The sequence below is a fragment of the Mustela nivalis genome (genome assembly GCF_964662115.1).
Source record: "Mustela nivalis genome assembly, chromosome: 17".
Taxonomy (NCBI): Eukaryota; Metazoa; Chordata; class Mammalia; order Carnivora; family Mustelidae; genus Mustela; species Mustela nivalis.
The window spans coordinates 19,922,687-19,939,786 of NC_139036.1; the positions used below are offsets into that span (position 1 = coordinate 19,922,687).

General features: G+C 38.6%; 2 protein-coding genes across 2 annotated transcripts in view; both read left to right on the forward strand.

The window, feature by feature from the left end:
* The window catches only part of SSH2 (slingshot protein phosphatase 2), a 252,619-nt gene that overhangs the window by 163,450 nt on the left and 72,069 nt on the right, over positions 1-17,100 (forward strand). The window lies entirely within an intron of this gene.
* The window catches only part of ALDOC (aldolase, fructose-bisphosphate C), a 1,020,901-nt gene continuing 1,017,796 nt past the window's right edge, over positions 13,996-17,100 (forward strand). The window contains exon 1 of the mRNA XM_082707202.1: positions 13,996-14,191. The gene's annotated coding sequence lies outside the window, so the exon portion shown is untranslated. The remainder of the gene's footprint in view (positions 14,192-17,100) is intronic.

Sequence of the window (17,100 nt, forward strand, 5' to 3'; positions counted from 1 at the left end):
CTGTCCTACCACTGTCAGAGACCCAAGGTGACTGATAAGGAGTCCAAAGGTCAAAATGGACTCGTAGAGACTCAGTCTGGATTTCAGGGGAAAAGGCATGTTTTGGGCTAGCAGATACCAAAAACTGAATTGGGGCCTGGGAAATCTGCTCATCAGCACTTCAGTCAAAGAAAAACCACCAGTAGGTGGTCAGCAGGAGCAGAAATAAACAACGTTATTTAAAGGGTGTGATTTAATTGAATTGGGTTGTGTTAGGGATTTTACTCCAGAGATGATTTCGGTGGCGATGTCACTTTGCTTACTGTGAGACAGCAGATATCAAATCAAAACCAAAGATAATCCACGATCATAGGATCTTTCGTTGGGCTTCAGAATGGAAAGTCAGTTAAATTAGATTCTGGTATTTCATTTACTAACATCACCTTTTGGCCCACTATTATGATCACAAAGATAGAAGAAAGGCACGTGTCATTTGGATTTCTAATTGGAGTGCTCGCTTCGGCAGCACATATACTAAAAATTGGATTTCTAATTGGAGTAATAGGGACTAATGCTTCTTTTTTTTTTTTTTTTTAGATTTTATTTATTTGAGAGATGCACATATGCGCATGCTTGCTCACATGCATGATGGGGGGGGGGGGCGGGGTGAGAAGAGGAAGATGGAGAGAGAGGGACTCTCCAGCTGACTTCCCGATGAGCACTTATGAGCACCAAGCCCATGGCAGGGCTCCATCCCTCGATCCCTCGATCCTGACCTGAACGAAAATCAAGAGCCAGGTGCTCAACCAGCTGAGCCACCCAGGCGCCCCAGGGCTAATGCATTTAATTAAATTGGCTTTTAAGAAATATCTTGCTCACTTCAAAATTCAAGTATTACAAATGTGTGATCCACCAGCCTGTTTAAAGGTCTCCTTTTTAGTGACTGTTCTTTAAGTTAACAGGGGCTCCTATACACACAGTCATTGAGACTGTAAACTTGCCCTCTAGTCTAGTGGAAAAACTGTGAGCAAGACTAGCTAAGTAATTTTCAGGGCCTGGTGCAAAACAGAAATGTTCAGAAAGAATTAAGATTTTGAAGACCGCAGTAACAGAGCATTCAACCAAGTATAGGGCCTTTCCAAGTAGCCACCCTGTGCATCTGCACAGATCACACATCCATGAAGCTGGCCCTTCCTGGGATGTGAAATTAAATAGACCTGAAGTTGACGAGAACTTTCTACTTATTCAGTGTCTTTCTGAACCTCTGTTTTCTTTTCCCATTCCATATCTCCCCATTCTATCATTTTCTGTTGTGTTCTGTCCTCTCACCAAAGTTGGACAACCTGCAGCAAGAATTGGAAGTATGTATACGGTCTGTAGTCTTTGTGAGAACATTCTTGAGTAATATTACCTTCTCGTTGACTGGAGGAACAAACAAGATTAGGATTTTCTTTAAGGAATGACAATTAATTGATTTCAATAAAAACATACTGTGCATTTTATTTTTAGAGTGCTTTCACAATTAATGTAACATTTGAATCAAACAACTACACTTTTGAGGTAGTATTTGCCCCTCATTTTACTTTATTTTTTTTTTAAGATTTTATTTATTTATTTGACAGACAGAGATCACAAGTAGGCAGAGAGGCAGGCAGAGAGAGAGTATGGAAGCAGGCTCCCTGCTGAGCAGAGAGCCCGATGTGGGGCTCTCTTCCAGGACCTTGGGATCATGGCCTGAGCTGGAGGCAAAGGCTTAACCCACTGAACCACCCAGGTGTCCCTGCCCCTCATTTTACAGATAAGAAAATTAATCCTCAGAGAGGTTAAGGAATTTTCTCAAGGTCAACCAGCTGTAAAGTGAAGCTCAAGTCCATCTTTTCTAATGCTATGCTTTCTCCTAACTTAAGCGTCTGCAATCCAAGGATAAGGTAACTTGAGATAACTTGCTTTCTCAGGATTGATCTGTTTTACAGAATTCTCTGCCAGTTTCACAAGAATAACTCCTGGGATGTAATTATGAATATTTGCAACAAGTTTTTACTTATGTTATTTTCTATAATCCTTGCAGTAACCCTGTGTATTAATATTTTAGCATCATTTTGAAGGAAGGAGATTGAGGTCCAAAGAGATTAAATGACTTGTTCAAGGTTCTATAACTATTAAGTTCAAGAGCAGTGACTGAAATCCAAATCCTGTTACTTTATATCCCATGCTTTTTTACTGTGCTATGTTTGGCTCTAATTAATTTTAAACCTCTACTTAGTAAATATCTATTCATTCATGTATTGATCACCTACAATATTTTAGGCACTGGAAATGCATCAGTGATCCAAAAAGACCAAGTCTCAGCTCTTAGAATTTACATTCTATCATGTAAATAAATGTTATAAGTAATCAGCCGATGGTATGGCTGTAAAGAGAGAGAACATAAAGCAAGACAAAAAGATGGAAAATAAACTGGGAGTAGGCAGTGCCATTTAAGAAAAAATGGTCAGGAACCTAATAAATTGTTGTTTGAGCCACAATCTAAAGTGTGGCTATTTGGTGGAAATGTATAAATCAATTTCTAGGTACAAAAAAATAGCCTAAAAAATCCCCACTGCATCTATGGACATACTGGCAATAGGTGAGGATTGTTAACTGTAATAAACATTAACCTTTATAGTAACAGTTACACTTTGCATTTAATCTCCTTTCCTATGTAGCATAGATTATAAAATCATAGAATGAATAAAGCTCTAAACCTAGTCATTTTGTAAGTGATGAATCACTTACCATATAAAGCAATGTTTAATGTGTTAGTGATCTTAGACTGCTCACACTCCTAGAAAATAAGTACTGTAATGGCATGTACACCACATCACATGCTCTGTACAGCTGTTAACATTTCTGGAGTATCCATCAGGTTTAGGAAATGTAAAATCTCATTTGCTGGTCTGCTTTAATGTAATGAATTTCAAAATCTTGTCCAAAATTCTTTATTTTACCGAAATTCTGTTATACCCAGTACTATAGAGCTTCAGTAACTGAATTTTCACCTACTCCTTGGGGATATTTGTATTAAACATGTTTATTGTAGAGGGATTTTCAGAAATGGAGAGAGAAGTGGGCAACATAATGGGACAGGTGGAGGATCTTCTCACAGGATTTGCCTGTTGTGTGCTATAACATGATAGAGTCCAAAGTATTAATTAAAAAGCCCCTTTGACGGGCACCCGGGTGGCTCAGTGGATTGAGCCTCTGCCTTCGGCTCAAGTCATAATCTCAGGGTCCTGGGATCAAGCCCCACGTGGGGCTCTCTGCTCAGCAGGGAGCTTGCTTCCCCCCCGCCCTCTGCCTACCTCTCTGCCTACTTGTGATGTCTCTCTCCATCGAATAAATAAATAAAAATCTTTTTTAGAACCTCCTTTGACATGGTGGTTCCTCGAAAAGTTGAAAATACAGCTACCCTATGACCCAGCAATCACACTACTGCGTATTTACCCTAAAGATAGAAATGTAAGGATCCGAAGGGGCATATGCACCCAAATGTTTATAGCAGCAGTGCCCGTAATAGCCAGACTATGGAAAGAACCTAGATGTCCATCAACAGATGAATGGATAAAGAAGATGTGGTGTATATATAAAAAATGGAATACCATGCAGCCATCAAAAGAAATGAAATCTTGCCGTTTGCAATGACATGGACGGAACTAGAGGGTATTACGCTGAGCAAAATAAGTCAATCAGAGAAAGATAATTATCATATGATCTCTCTGATATGAGGAAATTGAGAGGCAGGGCAGGGGGGTTGGGGGGTAGGGAAGGGAAAAATGAAACAAGATGGGATTGGGAGGGAAACAAACCATAAGAGACTCTTAATATCACAAAACAAACTGAGGGTTGCTGGGGGTTGGGGGGATAGAGATAGGGTGGTTTGGTTATGGACATTGGGGGGGTGGTATGTGCTATGGTGAGTGCTGTAAAATGTGTAAGCCTGATGATTCACAGACCTGTACCCCTGGGGCAAATAATGCATTATGTGTTAATTTAAAAAAAAAAAAAAAAGCCCCTTTGAAAGTCCCAAACTTTATCTATTCATGTGTGTTTCCTTTGGTTTCAAAGTTAAATCCAAGCATCATTCAGTGTTTTAATGGCAACATCCTTGCCATTAAAGCTGAGTTTTTATCTACTAAGAGGTGGTGGTAGTGGGGAGGCTATTAATTCCCAGCTGCCCATGGTTTCTTTAGGTCAATTACCAGGTTTTTTTTAATCCAGAGTTTTAAACTAGAAATTCATTGATACAGTAAAATCATATGCAGAAGTGGGTTTGTATATGAGTGCACATTTATTTTATTCAAGGAGAACAGCTTTCATCAAATTCTCAAAGGAATATAGTGACCTTGCCTCCCAATCCCCTCTCACGCCTCAAATTAAGAACCTGGAATAGACTGTTTCAGACATTTGGCTTAGAAATTAAGTAAACTCTTTTTAAGCTTTTTGACCTTACCAGCAAGATTCATTTTTCCATTTTTAAACAATCACTCATAATTTCCCAACACTGAAAGATTCTGAACTAATATTTTCTATTGAGAAGAATTGTACAGCCTTTTGAATTCTCTCTCTCTCTCATAATAATTTTGGAGTAGATACTCCAGGAATGGAATTTGCTTAAGGAAAACTCAGAATATTACTGTAAAGCTTGAATATTTGTGTTCCTCAACAAATAGTCACAACCTTTGTGGTGAGTATAAAAAGAAGCAATATCAGGTAAAGAATTTCTGGTGCTTTGAACTATATCCAAGGAGGCAAAAATGACTTAAAGTTGTTACGTTGAAGAAAAAGTTATGAGAGGAATTTGAATTTCTAATTGCATTTAATCCAAATACTTACTAAGTTAATTATAAAGAGGTTGTTGGGAGGTTTGGGAGACCACTGCCCTGGACATAGACATTTAGTGTAATGAATATGCTGTTAAACTCAGTAGTACACTGAAGCTTGAGGATTCTCCAAGCCATTAAAACATCCTTGCCATTAAGACCACAATTTCTGCAGCCTCCATGTATAAATTTTCAAAACTGCAACAAATCAAGTTTTATGTACCATTTTTGCTTTCTTGCCATCTCATTTATTTATTTGGGCTTTAGTCCAATGCCCATTTGCTTTGGCAAAAAATTCTGGGTTTTGCATATAAAAAGCCTTGAGCAAACTCAGACTAACTCTCAGAAATTTTAACTCTCAGAAATACCCTATTAAAAAAAAAAAACAACTTTATCTTATAATTTTTTTCCTCTAGGAGGATTATTTCAGTATTTAGTGTCAATTGAGAATATGTAGATACAGGTATTTTTCTTTAAGTAGGATTTGATGCAGAGGAAACAGAAAATGGGGTTTTTCAAAATTCACTCTTTTTGAAGTACTGAACTATTTATGTAGCTTTTAGTTTGGAAGCAAATACTAGAAAATGAAGATACAAGTATAACATATAAACTATGTTTAGTTATATCTTTGGTAACTATTGTTTAAATATGTCACTATAGAAATGTTAAAATACATTATGAAGAGAAAAACAACATTCAGAATGTTGTCTTTTTAGCATTAACTGTTAATTGAAAAAATGTAAAGCAGATTTCATAAACCTCTTCAGTGACACCAGAGAAACTTTGGGAAAACATCCAACATCTGCTTATCTTTCCTGCCGTGGAAATGTTCATATTGCAATGTGCAGTTTCCTCTGAATGAAGATAAACAGATTTCTGTTTATTATACTTATGTTTTAGAAGTGTATTTAGTGCATTCTTTAAATGTATTTAATTTTTTCCCCTGTCAGTTGGGGAGATACCAAAACATATGATTGTTTGGGGTTTTCTTAGCTTTCTCTTAAGGGCAATTGTATTTTTTTTTAAGATACTTTCCTCACACTTTTTTGATTCCAGATTTAGGAGCCACCTAAGGAAATATGTTTAGCCAAGCAGGTTCTCTGGTCACCTGCTCTACCATATCTCTGACTCAGTTTAATACATTCTTTGTTACAAAATCCAAGTTCCATAATCTATTTCTCCCTTAATTAATTACTTAATTAATTAATTTCTTCCTTTCTTTTTGTAAATACATAAGTCAGCTTGGCCTCCATTTGGTTCCTCTTTTGTCAGATGCTGGGTCCTGGTGGCTGTCAGCTGGACACTGCTGGAGCAGTAGTGGACACTACCCAGCCAGACCCTAGTGTTGTGATATAATGGTGATTCCTGGGTTGAAAACCTGTTTGTTCCAGTTCTCAGGAGACCAAACTGTTGAAATGTTTTACCCTGTTGACCTGGGCAGCTCTTTGTCTCTGGCTAAGACATAGCAAGCAGTCCTGGCAAGTGAGTTACCTAAAAGATACTCACAGTTTTGCTTTAGTTATTCCCAGAGTTTGTGGTAGAGATTGCTCTGTGCATACTAGACAGTATTGTGTGCTCAGAAGGAAATCAAATTGGGCATTGGTTGTTCTATTGGTAGCTAAAGAATGCATCATTACAAGTTTTTTTTTAGTGACTTCCCCGCTCAACTGAAATAAAACCCCACTGCTGTGATCCTACGCCTAGGTCTGAGTTTGTCTTTATGGGATAAGCATACCTTGTCTAAATATAGCAAGGTGTAGACTTGGCCGATATGTAGAGAAACAGTAGAATGACCTTAACTGGTGTTCAATACTAGTGTTATAATTAAATTTAAAGAAGTGGGGACACTGATCTAGTTTTGCTTATAGGCTGAGATCCTCTTTCCAGCTGCTCAGCATCCTTAGGTAAAAAGTTGTCTGCACTAAACCAATAAATTGTTTTAAAACTAACGTGAGTCACTTCAGAAAGAAGCCAGAAGTTCATGCCATATGAAAACATGCCTAAAGAATGATTTCTTTTTCTATTTAATTGACCTAAAGTTAACCTTTATTCAGGATGTAAAAGGTAAAGCTTAAGGTTTATGTACTTCAGAATAAATTACATTTAGATAGTCCCAATATTTGCAACTTTCTAGAAAGCTTACACAAACTTTTGTCTACTAAGAAGAAAGGATACTTTGTCCCTAAGCACGTGAAACAAGGTAGATATATCTAATCCTGTTTTACAGATGAAGAAATTCAAATAAAAAGAAGTACAGTGATTTTTTACAGGACTAAATGATCAGTAATATGGCCAGTGCAGGTGACTTCAGTATACCACTGATTGGCTCAAGCAGCCATCCATCACCCTCCTTTATGAGTGTAAAACAACCCAGGCAGTCTTCCTATCCCTTTTTTTTTTTTTTTTTTTTCTTAAGTAGCCAACACTGGGGGTAGGAGGGATAGGATTCCACTTGCATAAAGATTTTCTAGTGGAAGCTTGACTTCAGTAAACAAATTAACTGTTTGGTTACTGAACAGGAATCAGTAGGATTTAAGTCACATTTGCAGGAAGTCTGTCCATTGTGACATAACTTTTTAGAACATTCTTTAAGAAGTATCTCTTCTGCTATGAAAAACCTAGTTGTATTTTTTTAATTGTTTAATAACTCTTGAAATATGGTGATGATTTCATCTTGAACAAATGGAGTGCTTTTAAGGTTCATAGTGATAATCAATTAAAAATTACAAACTTGGGGAGTTTATGTTCTATCAGGAAACTGAGATCCAGTTGTCTCACCTGATATTAATGTGATTCATAATGACAGAACAAGAATTCCAGGCCACCTGTCAGTTCCACGCTTTTCTCTCTACCTTTATGTGTTTCCCTGCAAGAGGTGAGACACTAACACGTGTTTCCCTGACCTCTTTCATAAAGTGGAGAATCTGCCTAAAGTGCTAAAACAGACTCAAAAGCATTCAGCCATAGTTCAAGTGAGATTAGAAAACTCTGGACAGTGGAGTCCTCAGCAAGGGTGCACCTACTGTTCATGTTTTCACTGACTTGGGGGAAGCAGTAATCTGAGAACTGGAAGTCTATTTGTGGAAAGGTTTGATATAGCCACCTTATCATATTTTCCATCCTCTTTCACTCAAACATCTTGTTTACTGTTATGATCTCGTTTGTAGAAGAGAAGTAAGAAGCAAAGATAGCTGCTTATTATAACATGGCAACTACACTATAATTTAGATCCATATTGAATCAAATGCTATTCCCCAGACTCACCCAGGCCTTCCTTCTGGATAGCCTGTGTATGGTTCATCTGTAATATAAATTCTTGTAAAATTCCCCAACAGCTGTATTTTACACAAGAACTGATTTTAGAGGTAGGGAAATGACTTTTAATAGTTTGTTTTTGTTTTGGGGTGTTTTTTCTGTCTTTTAATAGTTTTTAATAACAGGTATTGTAATTTAGCTGACAACCAAAAAGATTTAGCCCTACTCCCTTAGCAGTTCTTCACTAATGTTCTGTTCTGATGTAATACAAATGAATTTATGAAATTCACTTGCCTTTATTTGATGGAAGCTAGTTTCAGATTTCTGATTATCTTTTGCTTATTACTATTTTCAGACAACTAAGTTTGCTGTCTTTTATGAACAGTTTAAGATGTTGGTTTCAGAACCTACCTGCATTATCTTTCATTTAAACTTGAGCCTCACTGTATCATCAGCATGTTGTCATATCCGTTTAATGGGGGAGAAGAAAGGAGGGAAGTCCTTTGTGTAAAAACATTCTCCTCAGCTGTTCTTCCTTGATGCTGGGAGTTTGGTGCCTGGCAGGAAATGATACAGACATGTGCGATAACAAAGTGACGTGAGGAAGAATTGCCTGTAAGGTTCTCGGACTTGTCCAGGATGATTGGCTGTCAGCTGGCAGAAAGGTAGGGTAAGGCAGATTTTAGCTCAAAATCTGAGGGTTAACAAAGTATAACTCAAGAAAAAGAAAGCTAGCTCGAGAAAAGTTTGGCCAGAGCAGGTGGTATGAAAGCTAAGAGCCATGTAAATACACTTGTTTCTTTGACCCTCCTGGGTGAGAGTCTTGGAAGCATTGGAATTTGTTAAAGGGAAAAAAGGATCTGTCTGAAGAGCCAGGAGTTACAAAGAAAAAGACATCCTTTGAGGGCAAGGAATTTGAGTAATCAAGGCTTTTCTCTCTCAGGTTTTTCGGACAATTTGAATTTCTTTATGAAACAAATCTTCCATTTGTACCAGAAAGTAAGATAGACAGATATCCCCCAAGATATCTTTCTTCATTCCCTTAGCTCAGCTCAAACCACCCTTGTTTCTCATCTGGAATACAAAGTAACATCTATCTCCCTTTTTCTAAGTTTGTTTTTTTTTTTTTTTTAAGATTGTATTTATTTGAGAGAGAGTGAGAGAGAGCATGAGAGAGAAGGTCAGAGGGATAAGCAGACACCCCCCCCCCCCCCCGCAGAGCTGGGAGCCCGATGCAAGACTTGATTCCGGGACTCTGGGATCATGACCAGAGCCAAAGGCTCAATCAACCAACCAACCGAGCTACCTAGGCACCCAAACGCTTTCCAATCCATTTTCCATGCTGTAGTCGGAGAAATCTTTCTGAAAATGCAAATTTCAGATCGCTGTTATCCTCAGAATAAAGTCCCAAATTCTTTGGCAAGTCGTGTAAGACCTTTCAGATCTGTGTCCTGCTTACCTCTCCCCATCTTTATTGCAGCCCTTCCTCTACTTCTGCACAGTATAGTGAGATTAGATTTACAGTTTAGGTAGCTTTGTCCTAACAAATTTACATAAACCTACAAATTATCAGCTCCATTGTCATGATAGCAGTAGGTGGAGCTTTTATAGGACCTAGCAGAGGCTCCTGTGCCTGAACAAGGGGTGTCTAAAATCTTTCGCAGTTAACTTGCCCAGAAGGCAGATGTAGAACAGTAACCCACATAACACACCCAACTTCTCAGAAAAGGGAAGTTCAACACCGAAGGCTAAATAGAACTTTGTGAGAACTTTGCAAGCGAGTGGAAAGTTCTTTTGTGAGTAGAAGTTCCCCACTCGCATCAGGCATGATTGAAGACTGCAAACAACAAAGAGGCAGCCTTTTCCTGTAGTCTGTGTTGCAGACATGTGGGCTTAGGCACTTGATATGTGAGCACCAGAAAAGAGGTTTTACATGGTGACTTTCACACTGTATTGTCCTCCAAAGTGCGCTTGAGTCTTCAGCACCGGCCCTGTTGTCATTTGCAGATCACATTTACTAAACACTTTGTACCTGGCGTTAGACTGGGCACTATGTAAAGCAGGGCAAAGGCACTGCCTTACATGGAAAAGTGAACAATATAGATCTAGGAGTATTCATCTTGCTAAACAGAATAAAAGTTAATAAATGAAAGCAAGAGAATAGGAACAGGTAAACTATTTATTATCTTTGCTTTTACATGAATTCTTTTGTGCATAATAAGCATTTTTATTTGGAGTTGGAACAAGAAGGGAGGAGTAGAGCATCTTGCTTCCCACTCAGATTTTTCCATAGGAGATTGTGCCCTCTCGCTTACAGAAATAGGCCAGCACTGCGAAGAGCTGAATGGCCCTGCTGCTAGAGCCTCAGTCACTGGCCCGGAGACATGTGGGCAGCTTGAGTCCTCCTCGTCTGAGTAGCAGACATTGCTGAGGGCAAAGCATTTGGGCAGAGGGGTGGCTCATAAATGAGGAACTTCATCTAAGAAACTGTGTTTTTCAACCCTTAGGGTTCTAATTGCTGGTTTCTTCACAGCTCACTTTCTCTCAGGCCCCACCCCTCCTCACTTTGGAGAACTTGTTGACAACAGCTTTACTTTTTCAAGTCTTGCACAAAGGCAGATGTCTCTGAAAAGCAGCTTACGCAAAACATCTGTGTGCTTGACTCCGTTCCCACGATGTGTTTTCCTGTTCTGCTCTCTTCTTTTGGGGGGGGGGGGAAGCTCCGTTTTAAAAATTGAAAACACAGTATAACAATATCATTAAAGAGAGATTTGCAGAAAGAGAAAACCAGCACCCACAATGTCACCTTCCTTTGCTAAGAGCCATTTCCACTCCTGCTTATTACCCCTCCTGTTCTTCACATGCATACTTTTTTTTTTTTTTTTTTTTTTTGCCTGATTATGGCCTTTTTCTTAAGCGGAAGTCCAGGTAATTTGTTATACAGCCACTTCCCTTTTTTTCCCCCTGACTGTAGCAGAATTTGGTTTTGGGTCTTGAGTTACCGAAAGGGCATTGTGACTTTATCAGCATTTTGTTAGTGAGCTCTAGTTTTTATTTTCCTTTCCTACACCCAAGTATCCTCGTTTTTAGAGTATGGCTGAGACCCAACCTTTATTTTTAAAAGTAAGACATATGTATGTGTAGGATTTTTAATTTCCTTAACACTTAAAAACTGGTATTTTAAAATACATTGATTTTTTTTTTTAAAGATTTATTTATTTGACAGAGAGAAATCACAAGTAGACAGAGAGGCAGCCAGAGAGAGAGAGAGAGGGAAGCAAGCTCCCTGCCGAGCAGAGAGCCCGATGCGGGACTCGATCCCAGGACCCTGAGATCATGACCCGAGCCGAAGGCAGCGGCCCAATCCACTGAGCCACCCAGGCGCCCTAAATACATTGATTTTTTAAGGCACGTTACTGGGCCTACTCCAGGACAGCCTTATTTAGAAAAAAAAACATGTCTATGATGTAAAACTATTGATTTGCTGCGTTACATTTACTTATTAAGGTTTTAAGATATGCACGTTAAGATAGAAATAGAATGTATTATTTTTTACCTTAATAGATGACAGAAAATATAAAAGAAAAATAAAAGCAACGTAAATAGAAAACATAAGTCAGCATTCACAGTAAATATAAATAAACTTACCAACTCATACAGCCAAAAGAAAAAAAATGTTTCTCTATCTTTTGCCCTTTGTGTATGCAAGCTTTAACTCTTCCACCTGACTAGTCTGGAAAGCCATGCTTCAATTGTAACTGGTTGTTTAACCTTATCAAGCTGTCTATAGTATCACCTTTTGTTCTATAATGATATCCATGTCTCTCATTATTCCTTTCTTGTTTTACAAAAAAGAATGAAATGGACCATATCTTCTTGTTTTACTAAGATGGAATATCTTCCCACCTTCCTTTTAGAAACTGTGATCCCCTGTGCTTATATATTTAAAGGATGAATCTCTGGAGTGTTAGGGTCTCCGGATGACAGAGCAAGTCTAGGAGACTCACATTATAGCCTCCTAGCTGCCTATTACCATGTGAGAAAATGGTAGGATTAGGATTGCAGCTCTCCTTCCAGTCATTGTGCAAAAATTTTTCCTTTGGCAGTTAAAATCATTTCCTTTTGTTCCTTATGTTTTTCTGTATCTTGAGTTGCCATTTGGGAGCTTATAGGACATTGCTCAACCAGTACCTAAAACCAGTCTAGGTATGGGATTGTAGTGCAATGTCTGTTGCTACACGGAAGCAAATAATGTGACTTTTTTTTTTTTTTAAGATTTTATTTTTGGGGTGCCTGAGTGGCTCAGTGGGTTAAAGCTCTGCCTTCGGCTCAGGTCATGATCCCAGGGTCCTGGGATCAAGTCCCACATCGGGCTCTCTGCTCGGTGGGGAGCCTGCTTCCCCCTCTCTCTCCTGCCTGCTTCTCTGCCTACTTGTGATCATCGTCTGTCAAATAAATAAATAAAATCTTTTAAAAAAATTAAAAATTTTTAAAAAATGAAAGATTTTATTTTTAAGTGATCTCTACACCCAACATGGGGCTAAAACTTAACAACCCCAAGATCAAGAGTTGCATGCTTCACTGACTGAACCAGCCAGGTGCCCTGAAAATATGTGATGTTTCAACTTTTTTTCTTTAAAACACATATGAAATTGTAATTTACACTTGGATCATTTTGATTGGAATATTTTTCTTTTTTTCTAAATCCTAACTAAAATGTTTGGAATTCTCATTGCTTCAGATTGCACTCTAGAGTATTGCAAAATACTACTGTGTGATCTCTTTGTCTCTAGCTTTCTGATTTCTTATGAATAGTATTTGGAAAATAGAGAAGGAAGTGCCTTGTTCATTGCTTCTTCATAAATTGATCTAAAATGTAACATTTAGTAAATTTGAAAAATTAATTATTAAATATTAGATCAGCCATCAAGAAAACTCAAGATATTAAATTTGCAAGGAACCAGTGGGGTAAACTTTTCTATCTCTAGTGGTGGTGCAATCAATCTATGATGAGTCTGTAAAGATTAAGGAGGAAAAAAGTAGGAAGGAAGGAACATTGGATTGGTTAAAAACCGTGAGCTAATTAAGGCCTGAGACTGCTATTTGCTTTCTTTTTCTTTTTCTTTTTTTAACAACTCCTTAAATTGTCCTTTGAACTTTGCTTGTTGCTATTTGTTTTTCTTTTCTCTTCTTTCCTTCCTTCTCTTCCTCCATCATCATCATCACTATTTTACAAAAGTTAACTGTTTTTAGGTGTCAGAACCTAAACCCTGGCAACAGTGTTCCTCTTGGATTTCATTGTGTGTTAGTACAGGGCCAGGGTGATCTGTAATATGCATTAAAATAGTTATAAAAATAAGGATTTGCCCAAGGACTTTAAAGTCAGTGTGGTGATAGTAAAGAAAACCAGGCAATAGATTTAAAAGACATTCAGCATATTTTGCCATGCCTTTCTCTAGTCCCCTTTGTTTTTTTATTTAAGAATTACTATTTTGGTGGCACCTGGCTAACTCAATAGGAAGAGCATGAGACTCTTGCTCTGAGCGTTGTGATTTGAGCCCCACGTTTGATGTAGAGGTAACTTAAAAAGATAAAATCTCAAAAATACACATTTTTGAGGGACTTTTAAGAGTGTATTAGCAAATTATTTCATTTTCTTAGCCTAATAAGGCAGAGAACAACTTAAGAGAAATGGTTTGATAATGAAAATTGATAGACTAGTATTTTAAAGACTGTATTAAATGTTTGTGGCCATGGAGTTTTAAGAATTACTTGTAGGACTGCAGTAAAGTAACACTGAACACTGGACTGACTCAATTTAAAAAGAAAGAAAGAAAGAAACCAATGCTTGGTTTTCTGATGTTTGAGAAATCTCATTTATTTTATTTTTTTAAAGGTTTTTTTTTTTTTTTTTTTTTTAAAGATTTTATTTATTTACTTGAGAGAGAGACCGTGAGAGAGAGCATGAACGAGGAGAAGGTCAGAGAGAGAAGCAGACTTCCCATGGAGCTGGGAGTCTGATGCGGGACTCGATCCCGGGACTCCAGGATCATGACCTGAGCCGAAGGCAGTCGTCCAACCAACTGAGCCACCCAGGCGTCCCTAAAGGTTTTTTTTTTAAACAATTTTATTTATTTATTTGACAGACAGAGATCACAAGCAGGCAGAGAGAGAAGAGGAAGCAGGCTCCCCGCTGAGCAGAGAGCCCAATGTGGGGCTTGATCCCAGGACCCTGGGACCATGACCTGGGCCGAAGGCAGAGGCTTTAACCCACTGAGCCACCTAGATGCCCCGAGAAATCTCATTTAGAACCCAATTGCTACCCTGGTGGGTAGGCTGCAATGGGACTGCATTGTGCAGAAGAGGCAAAGAACTCAAACTGCTAAAGAAGTCATGGAATGGAATTTAAAAAAAAAAAAAAAAACTTGGAAATAGGCCTAGATTTTTATCCTTGCTCTATCCTAATGATTGTGTAATTGGTAAGCTTAGGCAAGTTACTCTCCTCTATGCATCTTCATCTATGAAATGGGAAGAATGACTTCCTTTCATAGAGTTGTTGTGAGATAGTGATATAAAATCATGCCTAACACAGGGTGGGTATTCAACAAATGATAATTACAACATCTTCTTTAAGTTTATTTTAGGATGCTCAGTACCAACACCTAACCACTTCCACCACCGTGACACAACTCCCAAAGAGAACATTTTGGTGGATATGCCATTGTTCCAGATTGCAAGTTTTCAAATAAAAGTTTGTGAAATAATGGTAAAGTTGTTGTCATTACTATCAACAAAAAGCTATCTGGTAGACAGTTGGTTGTATAGTTATAAGTCTCTAGTGATCTGAGCTATAGAACCAGTGTGGAAGTTGTAGCAACCAGCTTTCATGATGGTTCCCTTTGATTCTGGACTTGTGGTATTTATATCCCTATATATTCTCCCTCCTACATTAAATATGGTTGATGTGTGTACTAGTAGTGTGTTGCAGAAGTTATGGTCTGCCGGGGGTACCTGGGTGCGCCAGTCAGCTGAGCGTGTGACTTTTGATTTCGGCTCAGGCCATGGCCTTGGAATGGTGAGATTGAACCCTGCATGGGGCTCTGTGCTCAGAGAAGAGTCTGGGGATTTCTCTCCTCCCTCTGTTGATCCCCCTGCTTGCACACACACTCACTCTCTCTTTAAAAAAAAAAAAAAAAAAAAGTAAATCTTTAAAAATAAATAAATAATCTTAAAAAGAAAAGAAAGAAATTATGTGTAACTTCCAAGGTTAAATCATAAAACATTGCACTTCTGCCTTGGTCTCTCTGGATTGCTTACTCTGGGGAAGGACAGCTGCCCTGTCATAAGAGTACTCAACAAGCACAGTACAGAAGTTTACATAGCAAAGAACTGAGGTCTCGGATCAGTGGCCATCTGACCGAGCCATTTTAGAAGCAGATCTTTCAGTCCTATTCAGGGCTTCAGATGCCGGCTTCATCCTGGTAAGAGACCCTGAGCCAGAACCACCCAGCTAAGCTGCTCCTGAATTCCTAACCCACAGAAACTGTGTGAGATAATGAAGGATCTTTATTGTTTTAAGCTTCTCCATTTCAAAGTAACTTGTTATTCAGCAATAGATAACTAATCAGAAGTGTCTATATATAGGATAAAGTGGCCATGAGGGTGGTGAAAAGAGTGAACACAGGAGAGTCACGAGAGAGGGGAGGATAGTCAGAAAGTGGGGGCCTGGTTTCTGAAATCAAATCCCTCAAGATCTGATGCTTTCCAAAAGGGCTCTGGGAATAAGAAATCTAAATGGAGGGGCGCCTGGGTGGCTCAGTGGGTTAAGCCTATGCCTTCGGCTCAGATCATGATCCCAGGGTCCTGGGATGTAGTCCCTCAACGGGTTCTCTGCTCAGCAGGGAGCCTGCTTCCCCTCTCTCTGCTCTGCCTCTTTGCCTGCTTGTGATCTCTCTCTCTGTCAAATAAATAAAATCTTTTTTAAAAAAAAGAGAAATCTAGAGTCCAGGTGAAGGTCTTTGAACATTAAGAGGATGAGAAATTTGGAGAAAAAACTGCTGGATGTTCATCTATATGAACAATGGAATCTCTTAAGATTAGTGTAGAAATCAGAGTGAAAGTAGAGAAGATTGAGCTAGATAAGGGGTATTAAATAAAAGATAGTGACAAGGATATCAGAAGGTGACTGCAGCAAAGAATAGAGGATGGCCTCAGCCTCATAAGAAGCTTTGCATTAGGGTGCCTGGGTGGCTCAGTCAGTTAAGCATCTGCCTTCAGCTCAGGTCATGATCCCAAGGTCCTGGGAATCGAGCCCTTTGTCAGTCCTCTTGCTCAGAAGAGGTTCCCCCAGTCATATTCTCTCTCTCTCTCTCTCTCTCTCTCTCACACACACACACACACACACACACACACATAAATAAATAAAATCTTAAAAAGAAAAAGCAGCTTTGCATTAGAGTGAAAGAGAAATCTGAAAACAGATTTGGGTTTGACCTTTTGGCCAAGTGCTTAAAAGCCCAGCTTGCATTCCTTCTGCAGGTGTGTTTTAAATACCTGGAAAGACATTTGTTGAATCATGCAAATGAAGTAATTTTTCAAATGCTGTACAGTTTCTGAGTTAGTATTCTTTTGTTTGTCTTGTTTTGTTTATTCCCACCAACTATTTTAAATTTGGTCTCTAGTAATATTGGTCATGTCTTGGTAACCAATGCATCTGGCAATTTAAATACTGAGAAGGAACTATTCAGGGCATTTGCTTTTTGGTCCAAACAGTTTTTAAGCTTTTGAAAGAGAAGTGTTCAAGTCCAGAGTTCTCAGCCACAGGACCGAGAAACTTGTAATTCAGCCTGTAAAGGAAATGGGCTCTTTGAGCTGAGGCAGTTTCTCCTCTCCTTGGAAGAAGACCTTCCTGAGAACAAGATTCTCACTCATATATGGCCTTTGTTATATTGAGGTCTCTTCCCTCTAAACCCACTATGTTGAGAGTTTTTATCATGAACAGATGCTG